Below are 17,611 nucleotides of genomic sequence, written 5' to 3'. Positions count from 1 at the left end.
ATGTGTTTTATACACAAATAATTCTACTAAGTAAAATCAATAAAATATAAAGGTAGATCTTAAAGATACCCACTCCCCCCCACACACACACAATACTTCACACAATACATATATTTGGAATAATGTTAATGCATACTCATGTTGCTTAAATCTCAAGCTAAGTTTGCCATTTTACATTACTATATTTTTACTGATATTAATTCAATTATGGCCTTTCTTTGGCATATCATTAAAATGAAAAAAAATGATTCTATCACAGAATGTAAAATATGATCTCTTCACATTCAAAGTAAGCATGCACTTTATTCATATACTTTTCAAAAACAAATTGACAAATCAATTTTCCTAAAAACATATACATCCCCAAGTTTTTTGTGTGATACATTTATTAAAAATTTCATTGTCGTTCCTTATTATCTCCCCTTAAACTTGCCCACGAATTTACCGATAGTCTGCTTATTGGTTTCCCTTTCATCTCCTGTTTTGAGTATAACTTGAACTCTTCTGGGATCCTGACAAAAGCAATTCACATCAGGAGAAAACCATGCACAAAACCTTCAATAAAAGGGCTACAATTAAATAGCTAACACATTTGAAGAGAATGCAGATAGCATTCTTGTAATAGGAAAATATAACAAATAAGATGCTATAGTTTGGATAAGGTATGTCCCCCAGAGGCTCACATGTTGAAGGCCTGGATCCCAGCTGGTAACACTAGTAGGGAATTATGGAACGTTCAGAAAGCAGGTACTAGGTCACTGGAGGCATGTCCTTGGGGGTACACTTTTTCCCTGACCCCTTCTCTCTCTCTGCCTTCTGTCTATCAGGAGGTGAGCCACTTTTCTTCACCATATGCTCCCTGCCATGGTGTTCTGCCTTATCACGGACCAGAAGCAATGTAGCCAACTGACTATGGACTGAAAACTCTCACACCATGAGCCAAAAAAACCCTTCTCTCCTCCTTTAAGTTTCTTTTTTCAGGTATTTTGTTACAGTGATAGAAAGCTGACTAACACAGAAGATTAGTACCAGGAAGTAGGGCTGCTGCTATGGCTATAAGTAACCTAGTAGTTCAGAAACCTTTAGAACTAGTTCGTGAGTGGAGTTTGGAAAAGTTTGAAGATTCAGCTGTAGAAACCCTAGAATGTTATAAGCAAAACTTAATGGATGATTCTGGTGTGGGCTCAGAAGAACAGAATGGTAATAGGATTATGGACAATAAAGATTGCTCAGGAGGTTTTCAATAGGAATGAAGACTCCATTGGGAATTGGAGTAGAGGCCATTCATGTTGCATTCTGGCAAATAATTTGTCTACCTTTTGCCCATCCCAGATTCTGTATGTGAATCTGAATTTAAAAATGAGAAACTAATTAATCTGGTAGAAGATATTTCAAGGCATCACAGCATTTAGGCAGTGGTGTGGGTATTTCTGATTGTTTTTTAGCCAGATTTATAGTGAAAATCAGGAGCAAAAAACACAGTGAAAGGTTTGAAAACCTGCAGTTTGTCCAGGAAAGAAATGTGTGTTAATATACAGCCATAGATGTGGTTGCTGAAGAGATTAGTGTCATTTTAAAAAAGACAAGTCCTTTGCACCAAGAAAATAAAAAATATGTCTTAAGGCATCTCAGGAATTGCCCAGACCCCATTAATGTCAGGCTTAAGGGTGTAAAAGTGTAAGCCCTTTTGCAAAGCTTACACTACTTATTTATACAAGCTCCCTACTTATTTATACAAGGCCACATAGAAAATTATTTCCCCAGGATTTCTGTCTAGGCACTCAAAGGTTCCTGCGGCTATAATTTAATGGGTCTGATTATTGCTCAAGCTGGCAGCAAATCTTGATGTCATTCAGGTGATGCTGATTTTTCAAGCACCGAAGAATGAGAGTTGTGGGATCAGAGAGGCTTCCATCTAAATTTCAAAGGAAGACCTCTAAGTCAGGTAGTGTGTGGCATGGTTGAAATCCCTGTTAGAAGCCCTTGTAGGGATAATATGTAAAGCTGTAAGAGTGAATTCAAAGCTGCAATGGAGACCTGAGAACATTGGAGATTCCAGGAATGTGGAGCACCTGCCAGGAAGGCTGCAGGCAGCTAGCAGAGCCAGTCTCTGAGAGAGGCCATGTGGATTACAACTGGCAAGACTATGGGGCAGGAGCTCACATTGCACCACCATGTGTCCTAGACACTGGGTTTAATGTTTGCCTTGATAGGTTTGGTCTTGCTCTGATTTTTCCTTGGGATTCTTCTAATATTCTTTTTAGGATTGGGAACATTAACCTTGTGCCATCATAAGTTGGGAAATATGTAACTTGTTATTTAAAAAAAAAAACTTTACAGGGCTCATTACTAAGAGTTTAACTTGAATATCAGAGGAAACTTGGACTTTTGACCAGTGCTAAAACTATTAGGACTATAGTGACTTGTGGAGATGGACTGAATGAATTTTGTATTGTGAGATGGGCTTGAGTTTTTGGGGACCAGATGCAGAGTATTAATTTTGATTTGAAATGTCCCCCAAGAGCCCATGGATCAAAGACTTGATCCCCAGCTTGTGGTGCTACTGAGAGGTGGAGAAAACATGGGAGGTATGGCTTAGTTGGAAGATGTGGGTCACCTTGGTGGGGTCTTCCACTTGTCTCTGGCCCCTTTAATCTCTCCCTCCTTCCCTGCTGTTAAGAAGTGAGAAGCTTTGCTCCACCACTCCCTTCTACCATGATGTCCTGCCTTACCACAGGCCAGTAAACAGTGGAGCCAGCCAACTAAGAACTGAAACCTTTAAAGTTTTGATTCCAAATAAATCTTTCCTCCTTTAAGTGTTTTCCCCCCCAGGTATTTTGTCACAGCCAATTAAAAGCTGATTAACATATCTGATGACCTTACTGTCATAGGGAAATATGACAATCAATTTATGTCATGTAGTGGCATCATTATTACATTTTCATCTATGGTGTAATGGAGTAGAGAGAAAGTGGAGGTTAAAATACTGGATGGTCAAATGGCTATGATGGTCATTTTGAAGATTAAAAGACTCTGGCTCTCCCTGGTTATGTCTGACTATTCTAGAAAATGCATAAGGAGAAGAGGACAAATCGAATGCCTCGAATGTGGAAGTCAGACATAGAGAGAAAATTAGAAAGTCTTTAGGGTTGCTACAAAACAATCCTTTATCCCCTGTAGCTGCAAAGCAGTTAAGAATCAAACAAGCCCGTAGCCTGACTGAGAGTTGGAAAGCTGTGGAAGCAGTTAAATATGCCGTCTTGTCAGGTCTTACACTAATTCGTCCTGGTGAGCAGAAAGTACGAAGTATCCTAGATGCCTTATTAAAATGTATGCATAACAGAAAATCAGAGGTAAGCATCACTAAGGTGTGAGGATTTCAGTGAAAATTTAGGGCATTCATGTGGTCTGGAGATTGTTGTGATACCTTTTCTAAAATGAAAGACATATTGTACTGTCTACCACAAAGAAAGAAATACAAATTGGTAAGTCTCTGGATATTGGGGGTCACATAAGTCAGATTTGGACATATTGTTTCAATTTATTTATTGGGTAGCTTTTAAGACAGTTTTGACTGATGTTAAGAGTGTAAGAATATCCTATACCAGGTTGCCCTACCTTGGCCTTAGGACCCCAGGAGATCAATCTTTATTTGAAGACTCTGTGGCAGTCAGAGAGGATCTATTGAATTTCTGACAAGTCCTGATAGAAAAGCCTTGAGCGGGGCAGGGGATATAGCTCAGCTGGTAGGGTGCTTGTCAAACATGCACAAGGCCCTAGGTTCAATCCCCAGGGATTTGGAGTAAAGTCATATCGTCTTCTTCCATTGTTCCTGTCTTCTTTGACACAGACTGAACTGCTTAAGACATGATCCACTGAATTATTAAATTATATATGTAGAGTGGCATTCCAGTGTTAAATGAAAATGATGTTAAATGAATGAGATTGAGCTTCAGCAGATCTGGAAGTATCTACTAAATTGGATGAATGAGTGGCTCAGAATTTCATAGTATCAACTCCTTCTGCTTTGCCACATCTTTCTAAACCTGGATCTATGGCTTAGCACTATACACTGACATGTGCCAGAAAATAAATAGTCATTACATTATAGCTCTACTTAGAGGAGGCTCTGAAAGACAGTAGCTGAGGAAAATCCTCCAGACTAGAAAACCTAGTGTCTACTTGATAAGGAAGGATGAATAGAATGAGGTACAGATCTATGTTGATTCATAAGGTAGCTAACAAATTATTGGTTGGGAAAAAAAAAAACAACATTGGAAGAATGGTAACAAGGAGGAATGGGAGAGACATGTGTATGAACTAACTTATTGGAATGGGCATAAAATCCACGTACTTGTCCACCAGAGTGCATTAACTGTGGAGAAGACTTTTAATAAACTGATGAGTAAGATGACCTGACCCATGAATATCAGTTTTTAATTTCAGCCACTCTTTTATTTTTTATTTATTTTTTATTTTTTTGATACTGGGGATTGAATTCAGGGGCACTCAACCACTGAGCCACTTCCCCAGCCATTTTTTGTATTTTATTTAAAGACAGGGTCACATTAAGTTGCTTAGCACTTTGCTTTTACCGAGGCTAGCTTTGAAATCATTATCCTCCTGCCTCAGCCTCCTGAACCACTGGGATTTAGGTGTATGCCACTGTACCTAGCTTAATTCCAGCCACTCTTAATGCTTATTGTATGGGCCCATGAACAAAGTGACATAGAACACAGGTGGATAGGCTCAACAATATGGACTTTCCCTCAGTAAGACCAAACATTTTTAGCTACTTCATTACACACACACACACACACACACACACACACACACACACACATCACCCATAGTCTCTCTATTCATCCTTGAACCTAACCTTATCCCTGGGAGAAAGGTTCACGGCTACAGATAGGAAAAGTTGAAGTAACTGGTATTTGGAAGATAGACAAATTTTACCCACTTCACATGGGTACCCAGAATCTTGTCCTTCTCCCCAGAGTTTTTTTAATATGATAGTGTGCAGATTATGGATATTTGGGATTAGTTTTCTACTCATTTTCTATTTTTCATAGAAGATGAGGATTCAGGTCTTTCTAAAATAAAAGTATTTTAGAGGAAATTAGAATTCTTTGCTGAGTTGTCATTTTAAAAAAATTATTTGACTTGCACTGATAAATACCTAAAAAGTCCATCAAGTTGCAAAATACAAACTTCTCTGTTGATCTGGACCTGGAAGGTGCTTCAAAGGTCCCTCTTTTCTTTCTAAAGTCCATGTTCTACCTATACATTATTGTAAATTGGAATGTCTTTGTTAAGCAACTTTCAAATAGTTCAGATTTGGAAATAGCACCTTAGAAGTAATGGTTGATAAAATTTTATTTACACATCAGGAACCTAATTCACTCAGATACACTGAATTGATGAAGGTCACCCATTCTTCAAAATTAGGGCTTAGAACCACTCTTCTGACTCCAGGATACACAGGATAATTATTGGGTAGGAAAATATGCCCGGCATCTTTGGAAAATAGTCTGCTATTTTCAGAAACAGGCTAACTAATCCCACTAGCAAATAAAAAATAATAATAATGAAAAGGAAGCACCAGTTCTTTTTTTAAAAAAATGGGTGCAAATATTCTGTTTCATAGAACACCTCAGAGTGTCTTTGTTCTTTCTGTTAGTTTATGCTGTGTGTTGGTTATAGAATGTGATGTGACATCTGCCAGTAATTTTTCTCATGTCAACAGAGCTACCCAGGAAATCTACTGATATATGGACACAGTTCATTTATTTCTTTATAAATAAAAGTTTGACAGGAGATGATAGATACGGAATCACTGTCACTTTTGCCTGAGTTCAAGGTTTATAGCAATGCTAGCATTGCATCATATATTTTTTTTGATCTTCCTGTTTATATTCAAAGTGTTGTCAGTTAACTTTTAACAAGGACATGAAGAACATACAATGGGGAATGAATAGTCTCTTCAATAAATGGGGCAGGAAATCTGGATTTCTACATGCGAAAGAATGAAATTGGAATCTTGTCTTACACCATGCTTAAAAATCAAGTTAAAATGATAAAAGGCTTAAGTGTAAGACATGCAACCTTAAATCTAGAAAAGAACATAGGGTAAAATCTCTTTGACTTTGGGCTTTATAATGAGTTTTTAAATAGCACAACAAAAGCTTGCTACAAAAATAAAAACAAATAGGACTACATCAAACTAAAATATCTTCCTAGCAAAGGAAATAGACAACAAATTGGAAAGGCATCTTACAAACTGGGAGAAAATACTTGCAAGTCACATATCCAAAAGGGGGCAAAGGGTGTTTTAGTCAGTTTTCATTGCTGTAACGAAAAGACCTGACAAGAACAATGTAAAGGAGGAAAAGTTTATTCTGGATTCATAATTTCAGAGGTTTCAGTGCATAGATGGCTGGAGCCATTGCTCTGATTCCAAGATAAGGCATAACATCATGACAGAAGGGCATGGAAGAGAAAAGCAGCTAAGCACATGGCAATCAGGTGTCAGAAAGAGAAAGTTCCACTCACCAGGTACAAAATATAAACCCCAAAGGCATGTTCCCATAATCTATCTACTCCAGCTACACCCTACCTGACCAAGGTTACCTCCCAAATAATCTATATGAGTTGATTAAAGCACTGATTAGGTTAAGGCTGTCCTTACGCAATCACTTCACCTCTAAATTTTCCTACACATGATCTTTTGGGGGATATCTCACATCTAAACCATTACAAAGGGTTAATATCCAAAAATTATAAAGAATTCTTACAGCTCAATTGCAGAAAAGGAAATAACCAAATTAAAAACTGAGCAAAAGATTTGAATGGATGTTTCTTCAAAGAAAACATACAAATGGCCAAAGGATGGCTATTATAAAAAAAAATACTATGACAACAAATGTTGGCCAGAAGAAAGCGTATCATAGTAGCCCATTGGTGGGAATGTAGATTGGTGCAGCCACTAGGGAAAATAATATTCCAAAGAAATTTAAAAATAGAACTACCACATAACCTAGTAATCCTTCTTCTAGGTATTCAAAGAAGAAATCATCACCTTCTAAGATAACTGTATGCCCAAGTTCACTGTAGCACTATTCACAACAGCCAAGATGTGAAAAAATCCTAATACCCATTTTTGGACAAATGGATAAGGAAAATTGAGATCCTTAAAAAAGGAGATCCTTCCATTTGCTATAATATAGATAGATCTGAAAGACAGACATTATGCTAAGTGAAATAAGACACAGAAAGGAAAATATTGCATGTTCTCACTTATATGTGGAGTATTAAAAAAAGAAAGAGTTCAAATAGCCAAAGATAGAGAATGAAATAGTGGTTACCGTGGGTGGAAAGAAAGGCAGAAGAAATGAGGACATATAAGTTAAAGGATACAAAATAAAAGATATGTAGTATGAACAAGTCTAGAAATCTAACATATCAGGATTAAAGTTATCAAGATTTTATATTAGGAGATTTTCATTGAATAAGTGGATTGTTAGCTATTCTTGTCACTAAAAAGTAACTGTGTTGCATGATAGATATATTAATCTTCTTCATAACAGTAACAATTTTATTCTGTATATGTTTATGAAATATTGTTATCTCCTCAAATGTAACAATATAATTTTCAAAAACTTCAGAGATATAAACTAGTAAAAGAGAAAAACTTATTTATATATGAGTATAAATATATTTGTGTATATACATATAAATATTACTTATATAATCTATATTAATTTGGCTGCTGAATTATTATAATGTGTGTATACACATATAACACAAGCACACACATACACACACATACACACACTGAAGACAACCAAAATCTCAGATCAATTTCCTCTCCTTGAGCCATAATTTATTATTTATTTTATAATAAATTTATTATTTAAGAACTTATTTACTCATATTTTTTAGTTTGTTTCCTTATTTAGGTTTTCACCAAATAGGCATTGTATAAGTCTGCATATTTATTTCATAAGAAGAATCCATGATCTCTTCAAATTAGGTTGTTTGAGCTGTGAAAATACTTATAAAAATAAACAGGCTTTGTGGAATCTGTTATAGTTGTTAGAAAACTGCATGCAATTCGTGCATTTGTTTATTGACTTTGCCTTTGTTTTTCAAATAAAATCATGGATTTCTAGTCTAAATTTTTTATAATGAACATATGATAATTTTAACTTATTTTCATTGTAATTTGTGCTTCTTAGTTCTTAGAATATATTTTGGGATATTTTGGGATGAATACCTAAAGGGACTATATATTATATATTTTTTATATATATTTATATATATTTTATATATATATATGTTATATTTTTAAAGTTGTTAATTGGATCCATTTAAACAATAAAACTTATTTTTACATTCTCTTTAATGAATCCCCTTTTCTGCCAATTCTTGATTTTTCTGTCTTTTTTTTTTAAAAATTAACATCAGCAATACAAACTAATTTCCAGAAGGGCTGCCTCAGTGCCAGCCTCTTAAATATGGTGGAAAAGCCCACCTGACTAAATCAGAAAATTTGTTTCTAACAGTTTTAGGTACATTTAAATTGAGAACAGCTCTTGGAAGTAATTGAGAGTGAGTCTTTCTAAAACCATATGACTTCAATTCCATCTTTTAAAAATGTGGCAGTTTGAAAAAATATATATTATTTGGGTAGTAATGACATATATTACCTGGACTTAATTCTAATTTTATTAATATTAAATGCTCATCAGTTTGTGAATTTTCATTTTCAATGTTGATGTGTAAAAACAACAGGTGCTAAGCCTATATACATTTAATAATATTTGTATTACACTATTACATTCATCAAGGGACAGTTTTGTTTATATACATATTCACATGAATATACTCCAATAATTAAATAAATTGATTTTAAGTCACCTAAAATGCATAGACACACACACAAAAAAGCCTTAATAAAAGGGTCTGAGATAAAATAAAGCATAGTAAAGGAAAAGTGTTCTACCAACCACCAATAACACATTATTTATTTGAATTTTTTTAAACAAAGAAATGTACAACTATGAATAAAAGCAATTTTTTTCAGTATATGTCAATGTACTGGTAATTATCTTTATTTTTAAAACTCAGAGACCAGATTATGTGATTGGTTGATCATCTGTAGAGTCAAGTCTTTTATGTTCATGGTTAATAATCAAAGGTAATATAATTATTAAATTACATAAAAATCAGCAGGCAAATATTTATATGGCATTATTTATTATTATTATTCTCTTAATAAATAAAATGTCAAATCTTAAAATGGCACCTATTGTGCATTTAGAAATTCAAAGTATGTGGTTTGCCAGTTGGCTCCAGAAATATAGAAAGACTGACTTTTGTGACAAATACACATACACAGCATCTCAAAGCATGTATTTGGGAACTGTATGAGACTGAATGTTTATCTTCCTTCAAAATAAATATATTGGATTTTTGACACATAATATTTGTACATATTTATGGGGTACAATATAAAAAGTTGACACATGTATCCCATGTGTAATGATCAAATCAAGGTAATTAGCATTTCCACCTCCTCAAACATTAATTATTCCTATGTGTTATGAACCTTCAAACTCTATTCTACGTATTCTGAAATTTGTTGCAGATTGTTATAGGCTATAATTACCCTGCTGTATTATAGAATGCCAAAATGGATTTCTACTCTAACAGTATTTTGATGCCCCTTATTTAACCTTTTTGATGTTCTCCCTTCTGCCTTTCCCAATCTCTAGTGACCACTCTTCCATTCTCAACTTCCATGAATCTTTTTTTTTTTTTTTTTTTTTTACAAAGGAGCAAGGACATTCAATATTAGTCTTTCTGTGCCTGGCTCATTTCACTATACATGATGTCCTCCATTTTAATTCATTTGGATACAAATTATAGGATTTCATTCTTTTTATGGATAAATAACATTCTATTGTGTATGCATTCCACATTTTCTTTATTTATCCACTGATGGACACCTTGATTGACTCAGTATCTTGGCTCTCATGAATAGTGCTGCTGCAAATAAACATGGAAGTGCAGGTACTTTTTTGTATAATGATATGTGATCATTTTATAATGATTTCATTTCCTTTGGCTACATACCCCATAGTGGGAACGCTGGATCATATGGTAGTTCTGGTAGTTCTATTTCTTGTTTTCTATGGAATCTCCAGGCTCTTTTTCATGGTTGCTGTACTAATTTATCCTACCACCAATGGTGTATTAGTGTAAAAGGGTTACTCCATATTCTTCCCAGCATTTGTTATTTTTAATTTGTATGATATTAGCCATTTTAACTGGATTGAAGTCATAATCCATTGTGGTTTTGATTTGTTTGCATGTCCTTGTGGATTAGTGATACCAAGTACTTTAAAATACAGTCGTCAGTTGTCTATAGGTCTTCTTTTAAGAAAGTTATTCAGATCACTTGCCTATTTTTAGTTGGATTATTTGTTTTCTCCTGGTGAGATTGAAGATCCTTAAACATTCTAGATATTAGTCCCTTGTCAGAAGGATAGTTTGCAAATATTTTCTTCCATTCTGCTGGTTATCTCTTCACTCTTGTTTCTTTTACTATGCAGAAGTCTCTTGATACAATCCCATTTGTCTAATTTTTATTTTTGTCACCTGCGCTCTTGGGGTCTTGTCCGCAAAAATCTGTCTATAGCAATATCTTTAACTGTTTCCCTCTTAATGATTTTATAGTTTCACATCTTACACTCATATTTTTGATAAAATCTGAGTTGATTTTTGTGTATGGTGAGTGTTTTAGTCAGCTTTTTTACAACTGTGACTAAAAGACCTCACAAGAACAACTTTAGAGAAGGAAAAGTTTATTTGTTGCTTACAGTTTCAGAGGCTCAGCCCATAGACAGTTGATCCCATTGCTCTGGGTACAAGATGAGACAGAACATCATGGCAGAAGCATGTAGCAAAGGGAAGCAGTTTAGGACATGGTCCCCAGGAAGCAAATAAACAGCTACACTCTCCAGGGACAAAATATCTATCCCAAAGGCACATGCCCAATGACCCACCTTATCTAGTCACAGCCTATCTGCCTAAAGTTATCACCCAGTTAACCCCTATGAGGGGATTAATATACTGATTAGATTTAGGCTGTCATAACCCAATCATTTCACCTCTAAACTTTCTTGCATTGTCTCACAAGTGAGCTTTTGAGGGACACTTCATATCTAAACCATAACACAGTTAGGGATCTACTTTCATTCTGTATATGTATATCCAATTTAGCCAGCATCATTTATTGAAGAGACTGTCCTTTCTCTAATGTATTTTCTTGGCATCTATATGTTGAAATCTTAATTTTCTATGCGATAACGTTAGGACATGAGGTCCTTTGTTGCTCATTAGGTCATGAAGGCAGAACCCTCATGAATGGGATTAGTGCCCTTGTGAAAGAGACCGTGAGAACTCCTTTATTCCTCTTTCATGTGAAAAGGCAGCAAGCAGTGGGCCTTGCCAGACACTGAATCTGATGGCAACTTGAACTTAGACTTGTTAGCTTCCAGACGGTGAGAAATATATTTCTGGTTTTTGTAAGTCACCCAATCTATGGTTTTCGGTTATAGCAGTCCAAACATACTGAGACAGATCCTAACCTCTTTAGTGTTCTTTAAATTATTGCCTACATATTAATTCTTATTGTTTATTATTAATTTTTGGCCATTTTCAAACTATTATGCTTCATAAGCTCTTTTTTCCTCTTTCATTATTCATTCATAGATCTCCTTTATTTAGTCAATCCCTTTATTCAGTCAATCTCTTCCTCTAGTTGCTATTTCTCCTATCATATTCCCCTTACCACCAGCCTTCTTGAAAGAGTACTCTATACTGGTTGAAATCATTTCTTCCATATCTATTCTCGTTCAGTCCCTTTACAATCTTGGTTCAACTTACAGTATTTTGTTTTGTTTTGTTTTTTTAAAAAAACACTCTCACTAAGGACACCAATAAGATGGATTCAAGAGGTGGGAAGGGCCAGAGTTAAATGCTGTCCAAGGGCAATTGAATCTGGAATTTCAGATGGTGCTATTAGTTGAAAGGCAACAAAGGCTTCCCACTGTGGCATGTATAGACATTATGAAACCTCCCCAAACTAAGAGTCTACCCCCAAACATAAGGATATGTTTATTAACATCCCCTGATATATGGTGTCTGATTCAAAGAAAAGTTAAAACTCAAGAATGTTACCCAGTCAAGTTAATGCAGGACAAAGCTATTCTGAGATAATAAACGTCTGAAAAACAGACAAGTCATAATTTTAAAGGAAAAAAGCACATCAGAATAACACAAATCCATTGAGAAATTAAGCAAAATTAATAGCTCCAGAGTAGGGAACTTGTAAGAACTTACATAAAATGACAAGTAATGAGACAAGACAAAAATAGAATTAAGTCTAATTGATCCAAAATTCAATAAAACACTAACATAAAAATGAATTTTGCAAAAGAAACTATATAATACAAAGTTATGGGGTTTTTTTTGGGGGGGATACTGGGGATTAAAATCAGGGCACTTGACCACTGAGCCACATCCCCAGTCCTATTCTGTATTTTATTTAGAGACAGGGTCTCACTGAGTTGCTTAGTGCCTCACTTTTCTGAGGCTGGCTTGGAACTTGTGATCCTCCTGCCTCAGCCTCCTGAGCTGCTGGGATTACAGGCATACACCACTGCACTTGTCAAAATTATGTTTTAATAAAATGACCTGACCAAAAAATAGATTATATTAACAAAGAAAGGTGTATGGGTGGGGAAACTGAAAGGAATAATTTTGCAAAAAAAAAAAAAAAAAAAATCAAACTGCCAAAAAAGATAAGCAAATAGTTCATGATTAAAACTGCATAAAAGTTCAGATTTTCCCAATAAAGAGAATTTTCATGTGAAATTAAAAAAAAATAAAATGAGTATGATTACGTTTTCTTAGAACTACCTCTGTTAACATACAGTTTACATATTTTGTCCTCAGGGCCAAGAAGGCTTCAAGTAATAGATGTAATAAATAATTATTATTGAAACAGAACTTAACTGTGTTTTTAAATCTGAAAAATATATTAAAAATTACATACTTTAAAAAGTAGTTTTTGTAGATTGAGCAGAATTCTACACATACACACACACACACACACACACACACACACTGAAATATATATAGCCTACAATGAAAATAAGTGAGTTGTGGGTCTTTCGGTACAGAAAACATGGAAATATTTAAAGCAAATATTTTAGGGATATTAAGATTCATTGATAGGGGCTGGGGTTGTGGCTCAACAGTAGAGCACTTGCCTTGCGCATAGAAGGCCCTGGGTTTGATCATCTGTACCACATAAAAATAAAGGTATTGTATACAACTAAAAAATAAATATACTTTTTTTTTTAAAAAAAGAAAGATTCATTGACAAAAACACAGTAAAAGCAGGAGACTATATTACTCTCTCAATCTTGACAAGTTCACACAAAATGTGAATAAGGTACAGGAGATGTGGATAATGTAATTAGAAAGATTGGTTCAGTAAATTACAAATATATCATTTTATATCTATAGTATAGAACACTGACTTTTTAAACTATATGTAACATTTACAAAATCTACTTCATCTGAAGCCATAAATGACTCAATATAATCCACATTTTCTGACTACGTTATAGTAAGTCTAGAAGTAACGTTTCAAAGTTTAACATAGGCAACTTAGAAATTTTTTTTTTAAATTGTCTCCAGGGTTTAAATTATAGAATATTTATTTATTTATTTATTTTTATTTTTTTTATTATTGGTTGTTCAAAACATTGCAAAGCTCTTGACATATCATATTTCATACATTTGATTCAAGTGGGTTATGAACTCCCATTTTTACCCCATATACAGATTGCAGAATCATATCAGTTACACATCCACATTTTTACCTATTGCCATACTTGTGACTGCAAATTATAGAATATTTAAAATATTAATTCATAGTGAAGGGATGTCTATTGTGCTTATTTTGGAGTTCAAATAAAATTTATATGCATAATATTTTAATGTTAATGAGATATTAATTTAAAATTCTGGTAAATATTAATTTAGAAAATAATCAAAAATAATATGTATGGAACAATCACAGGCAAAAAGTGAAACTTGATACAACTCTTACTTGTTTTACTAGTCTATAGCAATCAGAATAAATTAATTACACATAATGTTTTAAAAGATAGAAAGAGAACACAACCACATAAATAAATCAGGGCAAAAGAATGGAAAACTTTTCTTACGGAAAGCTATTAAAAATCATAAGTAAATGCTCAATCAAAAATTGAAAATATACTTCAAAATGATCAATGAACAGATATATAAGTAGAATGAAAAGCTTCTATTTTTGTGTTGGTAAATCAAAATGAAAAAGTTTTATTATCCAGAGCAATGTTGAATTTTTTTTCTAAATTGAAAAGATATATCAATATGATCAAGAATTTCTATTTCTAACCAACTTCTGGCCTTATACTTAATGGAGTATAATTTAAGAGTAAGTTAGGTATGAAAACAGAATGCTTCATGATGAGTAATGTATAAAGAGAAAAAGATTATTTGGCTCATAATTCTGGTATCTGGAAGGTTCAGAGAGCATGGCACCTTTATCTGGGTGAGGCTCCCCTATTTATATTCCAACTTAGTGAAGAAGTGGAAAGGGAGACAGCCATGTCAGAAGGAGCCAAGGGCATGGAGTGGCCTTGTTTTGTAACAACCCACTTTCATGGGTCAGAATTAATCATTCATTAGGGAGGAGCCCTTCTCCTAGGACCCACCTCTTAAAGGTTCTAACATCTCATCACCACCACACTGGGGACCAAGCTTTCAGCATGTGAATTTGGGGAGGAGAAACCATATACATATATATATACATATATAGTGTCTGGCATTGCCATCTCTATTCATTTTCCCTGAAAATCAAGTGAATGCTATGAAACAAACCAAGAAAGAAACAAAAGAAAGAAAGAAACAACATTCATGAAAAAACAAAACAAAAATTATGAAAACAAAGTGAGTTTCTCAGAGAAGAAATCAATATTTCATCTGGGGAAGTCAGCAGTGAGGTGTTGGTTGTGCCTGTTTTCTTATTTTTTTTTAAATCAGTTTTTTTTTTCCTTTTTTCTCTTGTGGTGGTGCTGGGATTGAACCCAGGGCCTTGTATATGATAGGCAAACACTCTACCAACTGAGCTATACCCCCAGCCCCTGTGTCTATTAAGTTAGGCAGAAGATCTCCGTAAGAACCTTCTGAAAAAACACATGTGCAAAACGAATCATTTGTTTGTTTGCAAGTAAAGGAATGAAAATACTTAGTGAGGCTGAGTAGAGTATAAATGAAATGTAAGGAAAAATTTTTAAAATAAATACATAAAGGTACACATAAAAATAATACTGTACACTTATCAATGAAAATTTGGAAATTTGCCAAATAAGATTTATTTAAAACATTTGTTTATACATTTTTAATTTATTAAAACATTTATTTATTTAAAACATTTAAAGTAATAAAGCATCATTATAGGTGTTAATTTTCAAATATTTGTGGTTTAAGAGTGAGTTGAAATGATAAAAGATCATTTTTAAAGGATTTGATCCACAACGGTGCCTCTTATGTCCTCTATCTATTCCAAGTCCACACTCTAAAACAGCGGCAGGATTCAATGCTCTCAGAGATTTTGTTATAGTCTTTGGTAAGTTTTTAAAGTGAAAAGAAAGTTAACCTTGGATTATAATATTTTATCATTAAGGACTCTGAAAAATAAACTTGAAAAGTCACAAATGAAGAGTCATCTTCCCCAAACTTGTCAGGAGATGTTACAATTTCTGCCTGAGGACTTCATAGGAGAAAGCACTGACCTTGCTCTGGCTGCTTTTATGTGGTATTTCATTTACAGATGGAACAAATGAAATATGATGCCTGTCATATCAGTTTATTTTGCAACCTTGAGTCCTGCAGGTGCTGCATGAAGTTTTTAAAATTTTTAAAAAGATTAAAGGTGATTATGGGGTTTGTGCTTCCTCCCTATCATAGCCTCTCTTCCAGAAGTTATCCTGGTTGAAAAAATTATTCTAAAGGAAACTTTCATTCATTGAATTCCCTTTTCTCAATATTCTTCTTTAAATGTGGCCAGAGACAACAATCCTTAAATCAGTTCTTTGACTTTCTTCCCTACCGGAATTTCTAAGACTTCCCTGGGGACAGGATATGGAAGTGGACAGAAGTCCAGCCAGATGAAAATGAAATTTATTTTTATTAGTGTGCTGTATAGCCTTTTACAAGTTTACTTCTTTATCTAAAAAGGGAAGCGGGGGCTGTCTCTGCCCAATAGCCCAATTTGATTACTCTTAATTTTGTTCATTTAACATTTATCTACATAATGCTAACAAAACATGATCTGATTATTTTAAGGTGTGAAGTGCAAGTGTTTAAGACATGTAGTTATTTTCTATTCCTCACAATTCTGTAACAGGGTAAAGAACAGTACTCTGATGGCTAGTTTTACGTGTCAACTTCACTGGGCCACAGATGTCCCATTATCTGATAAGGCACTATTTCTAGGTGTGTTTTGAGGGAGTTATTCTTGAAGAGATTGGCATTGATGGAATTGGTGGAATGAGTAAAAGAGATTGACCTCCATAAAGTAAATAGACATCATCCAATCTGATGAGGGCTTAAATGAAACAAAAACAGGAAGTGAGTTTGAATTGACTCTTTTTGCTTGACTGTTGAAGCTCAAGATTGGTCTTCTCCTGACTTTGGTCTGCTACTTATACCATTGGCTCTCCAGGTTCACAGGACTTGGATTAGGATAGAATTTATATCAACAGATTTCCAGGGTCATTAGCTTGCATATGGCACATAGTGAGTGTTCTCAGCTTCTATAATTGTGTGAAACAATGCCTTATCATAAGTTTATGTATGTGAGATTTATGATAAAGCATTAACTCACACAATTATATGATATATATATATATATATATATATATATATATATATAAATATAAAATCAGTTCTACTGTTGTATATACTGTTTGTATGGATAACACTAGCAAGTACAAGTACTTAATAATTGTGTTGATCATAAAATTTGAATACAATGAGAATTATCTCCTCACATTACCATGTTGATCACAAACATAAGATTTTATTGCTAATTTACTCGCATAATATTAGCAGTCAGAAGTTTACACTATTTTAGGTTCCTTTATTTCTTCACTTATCTTATTTGGCCTAAAAGTATTTGAGTCCAAATTAGATTATGATAAACACTTAGGGATTGTCTAAACTATATTGTTGTTTTAAGTTTTTTTGTTGTATTCAAAAATACTTCAAACTCAGCTGGAGGTTAGAAATAATTATGGAATGTAATTTTAATATCTTTTTTATATAAATAATTATAGAATTTGATTCAACATGATAATCAGTTATTAAAGTTAATCTTCAGTTTATCTTTAAAATTGTCAAACATATTTTTGCTAGCTTAGATTTTAAGTACAATAGTTTTTTTTTTTTTTTTTCCAAATGAAAGTACATTTTCTTACAGATA

Source organism: Callospermophilus lateralis, chromosome 3 (genome assembly GCF_048772815.1).
Source record: "Callospermophilus lateralis isolate mCalLat2 chromosome 3, mCalLat2.hap1, whole genome shotgun sequence".
Classification (NCBI taxonomy): domain Eukaryota; kingdom Metazoa; phylum Chordata; class Mammalia; order Rodentia; family Sciuridae; genus Callospermophilus; species Callospermophilus lateralis.
This window is presented reverse-complemented; position numbering follows the sequence as displayed.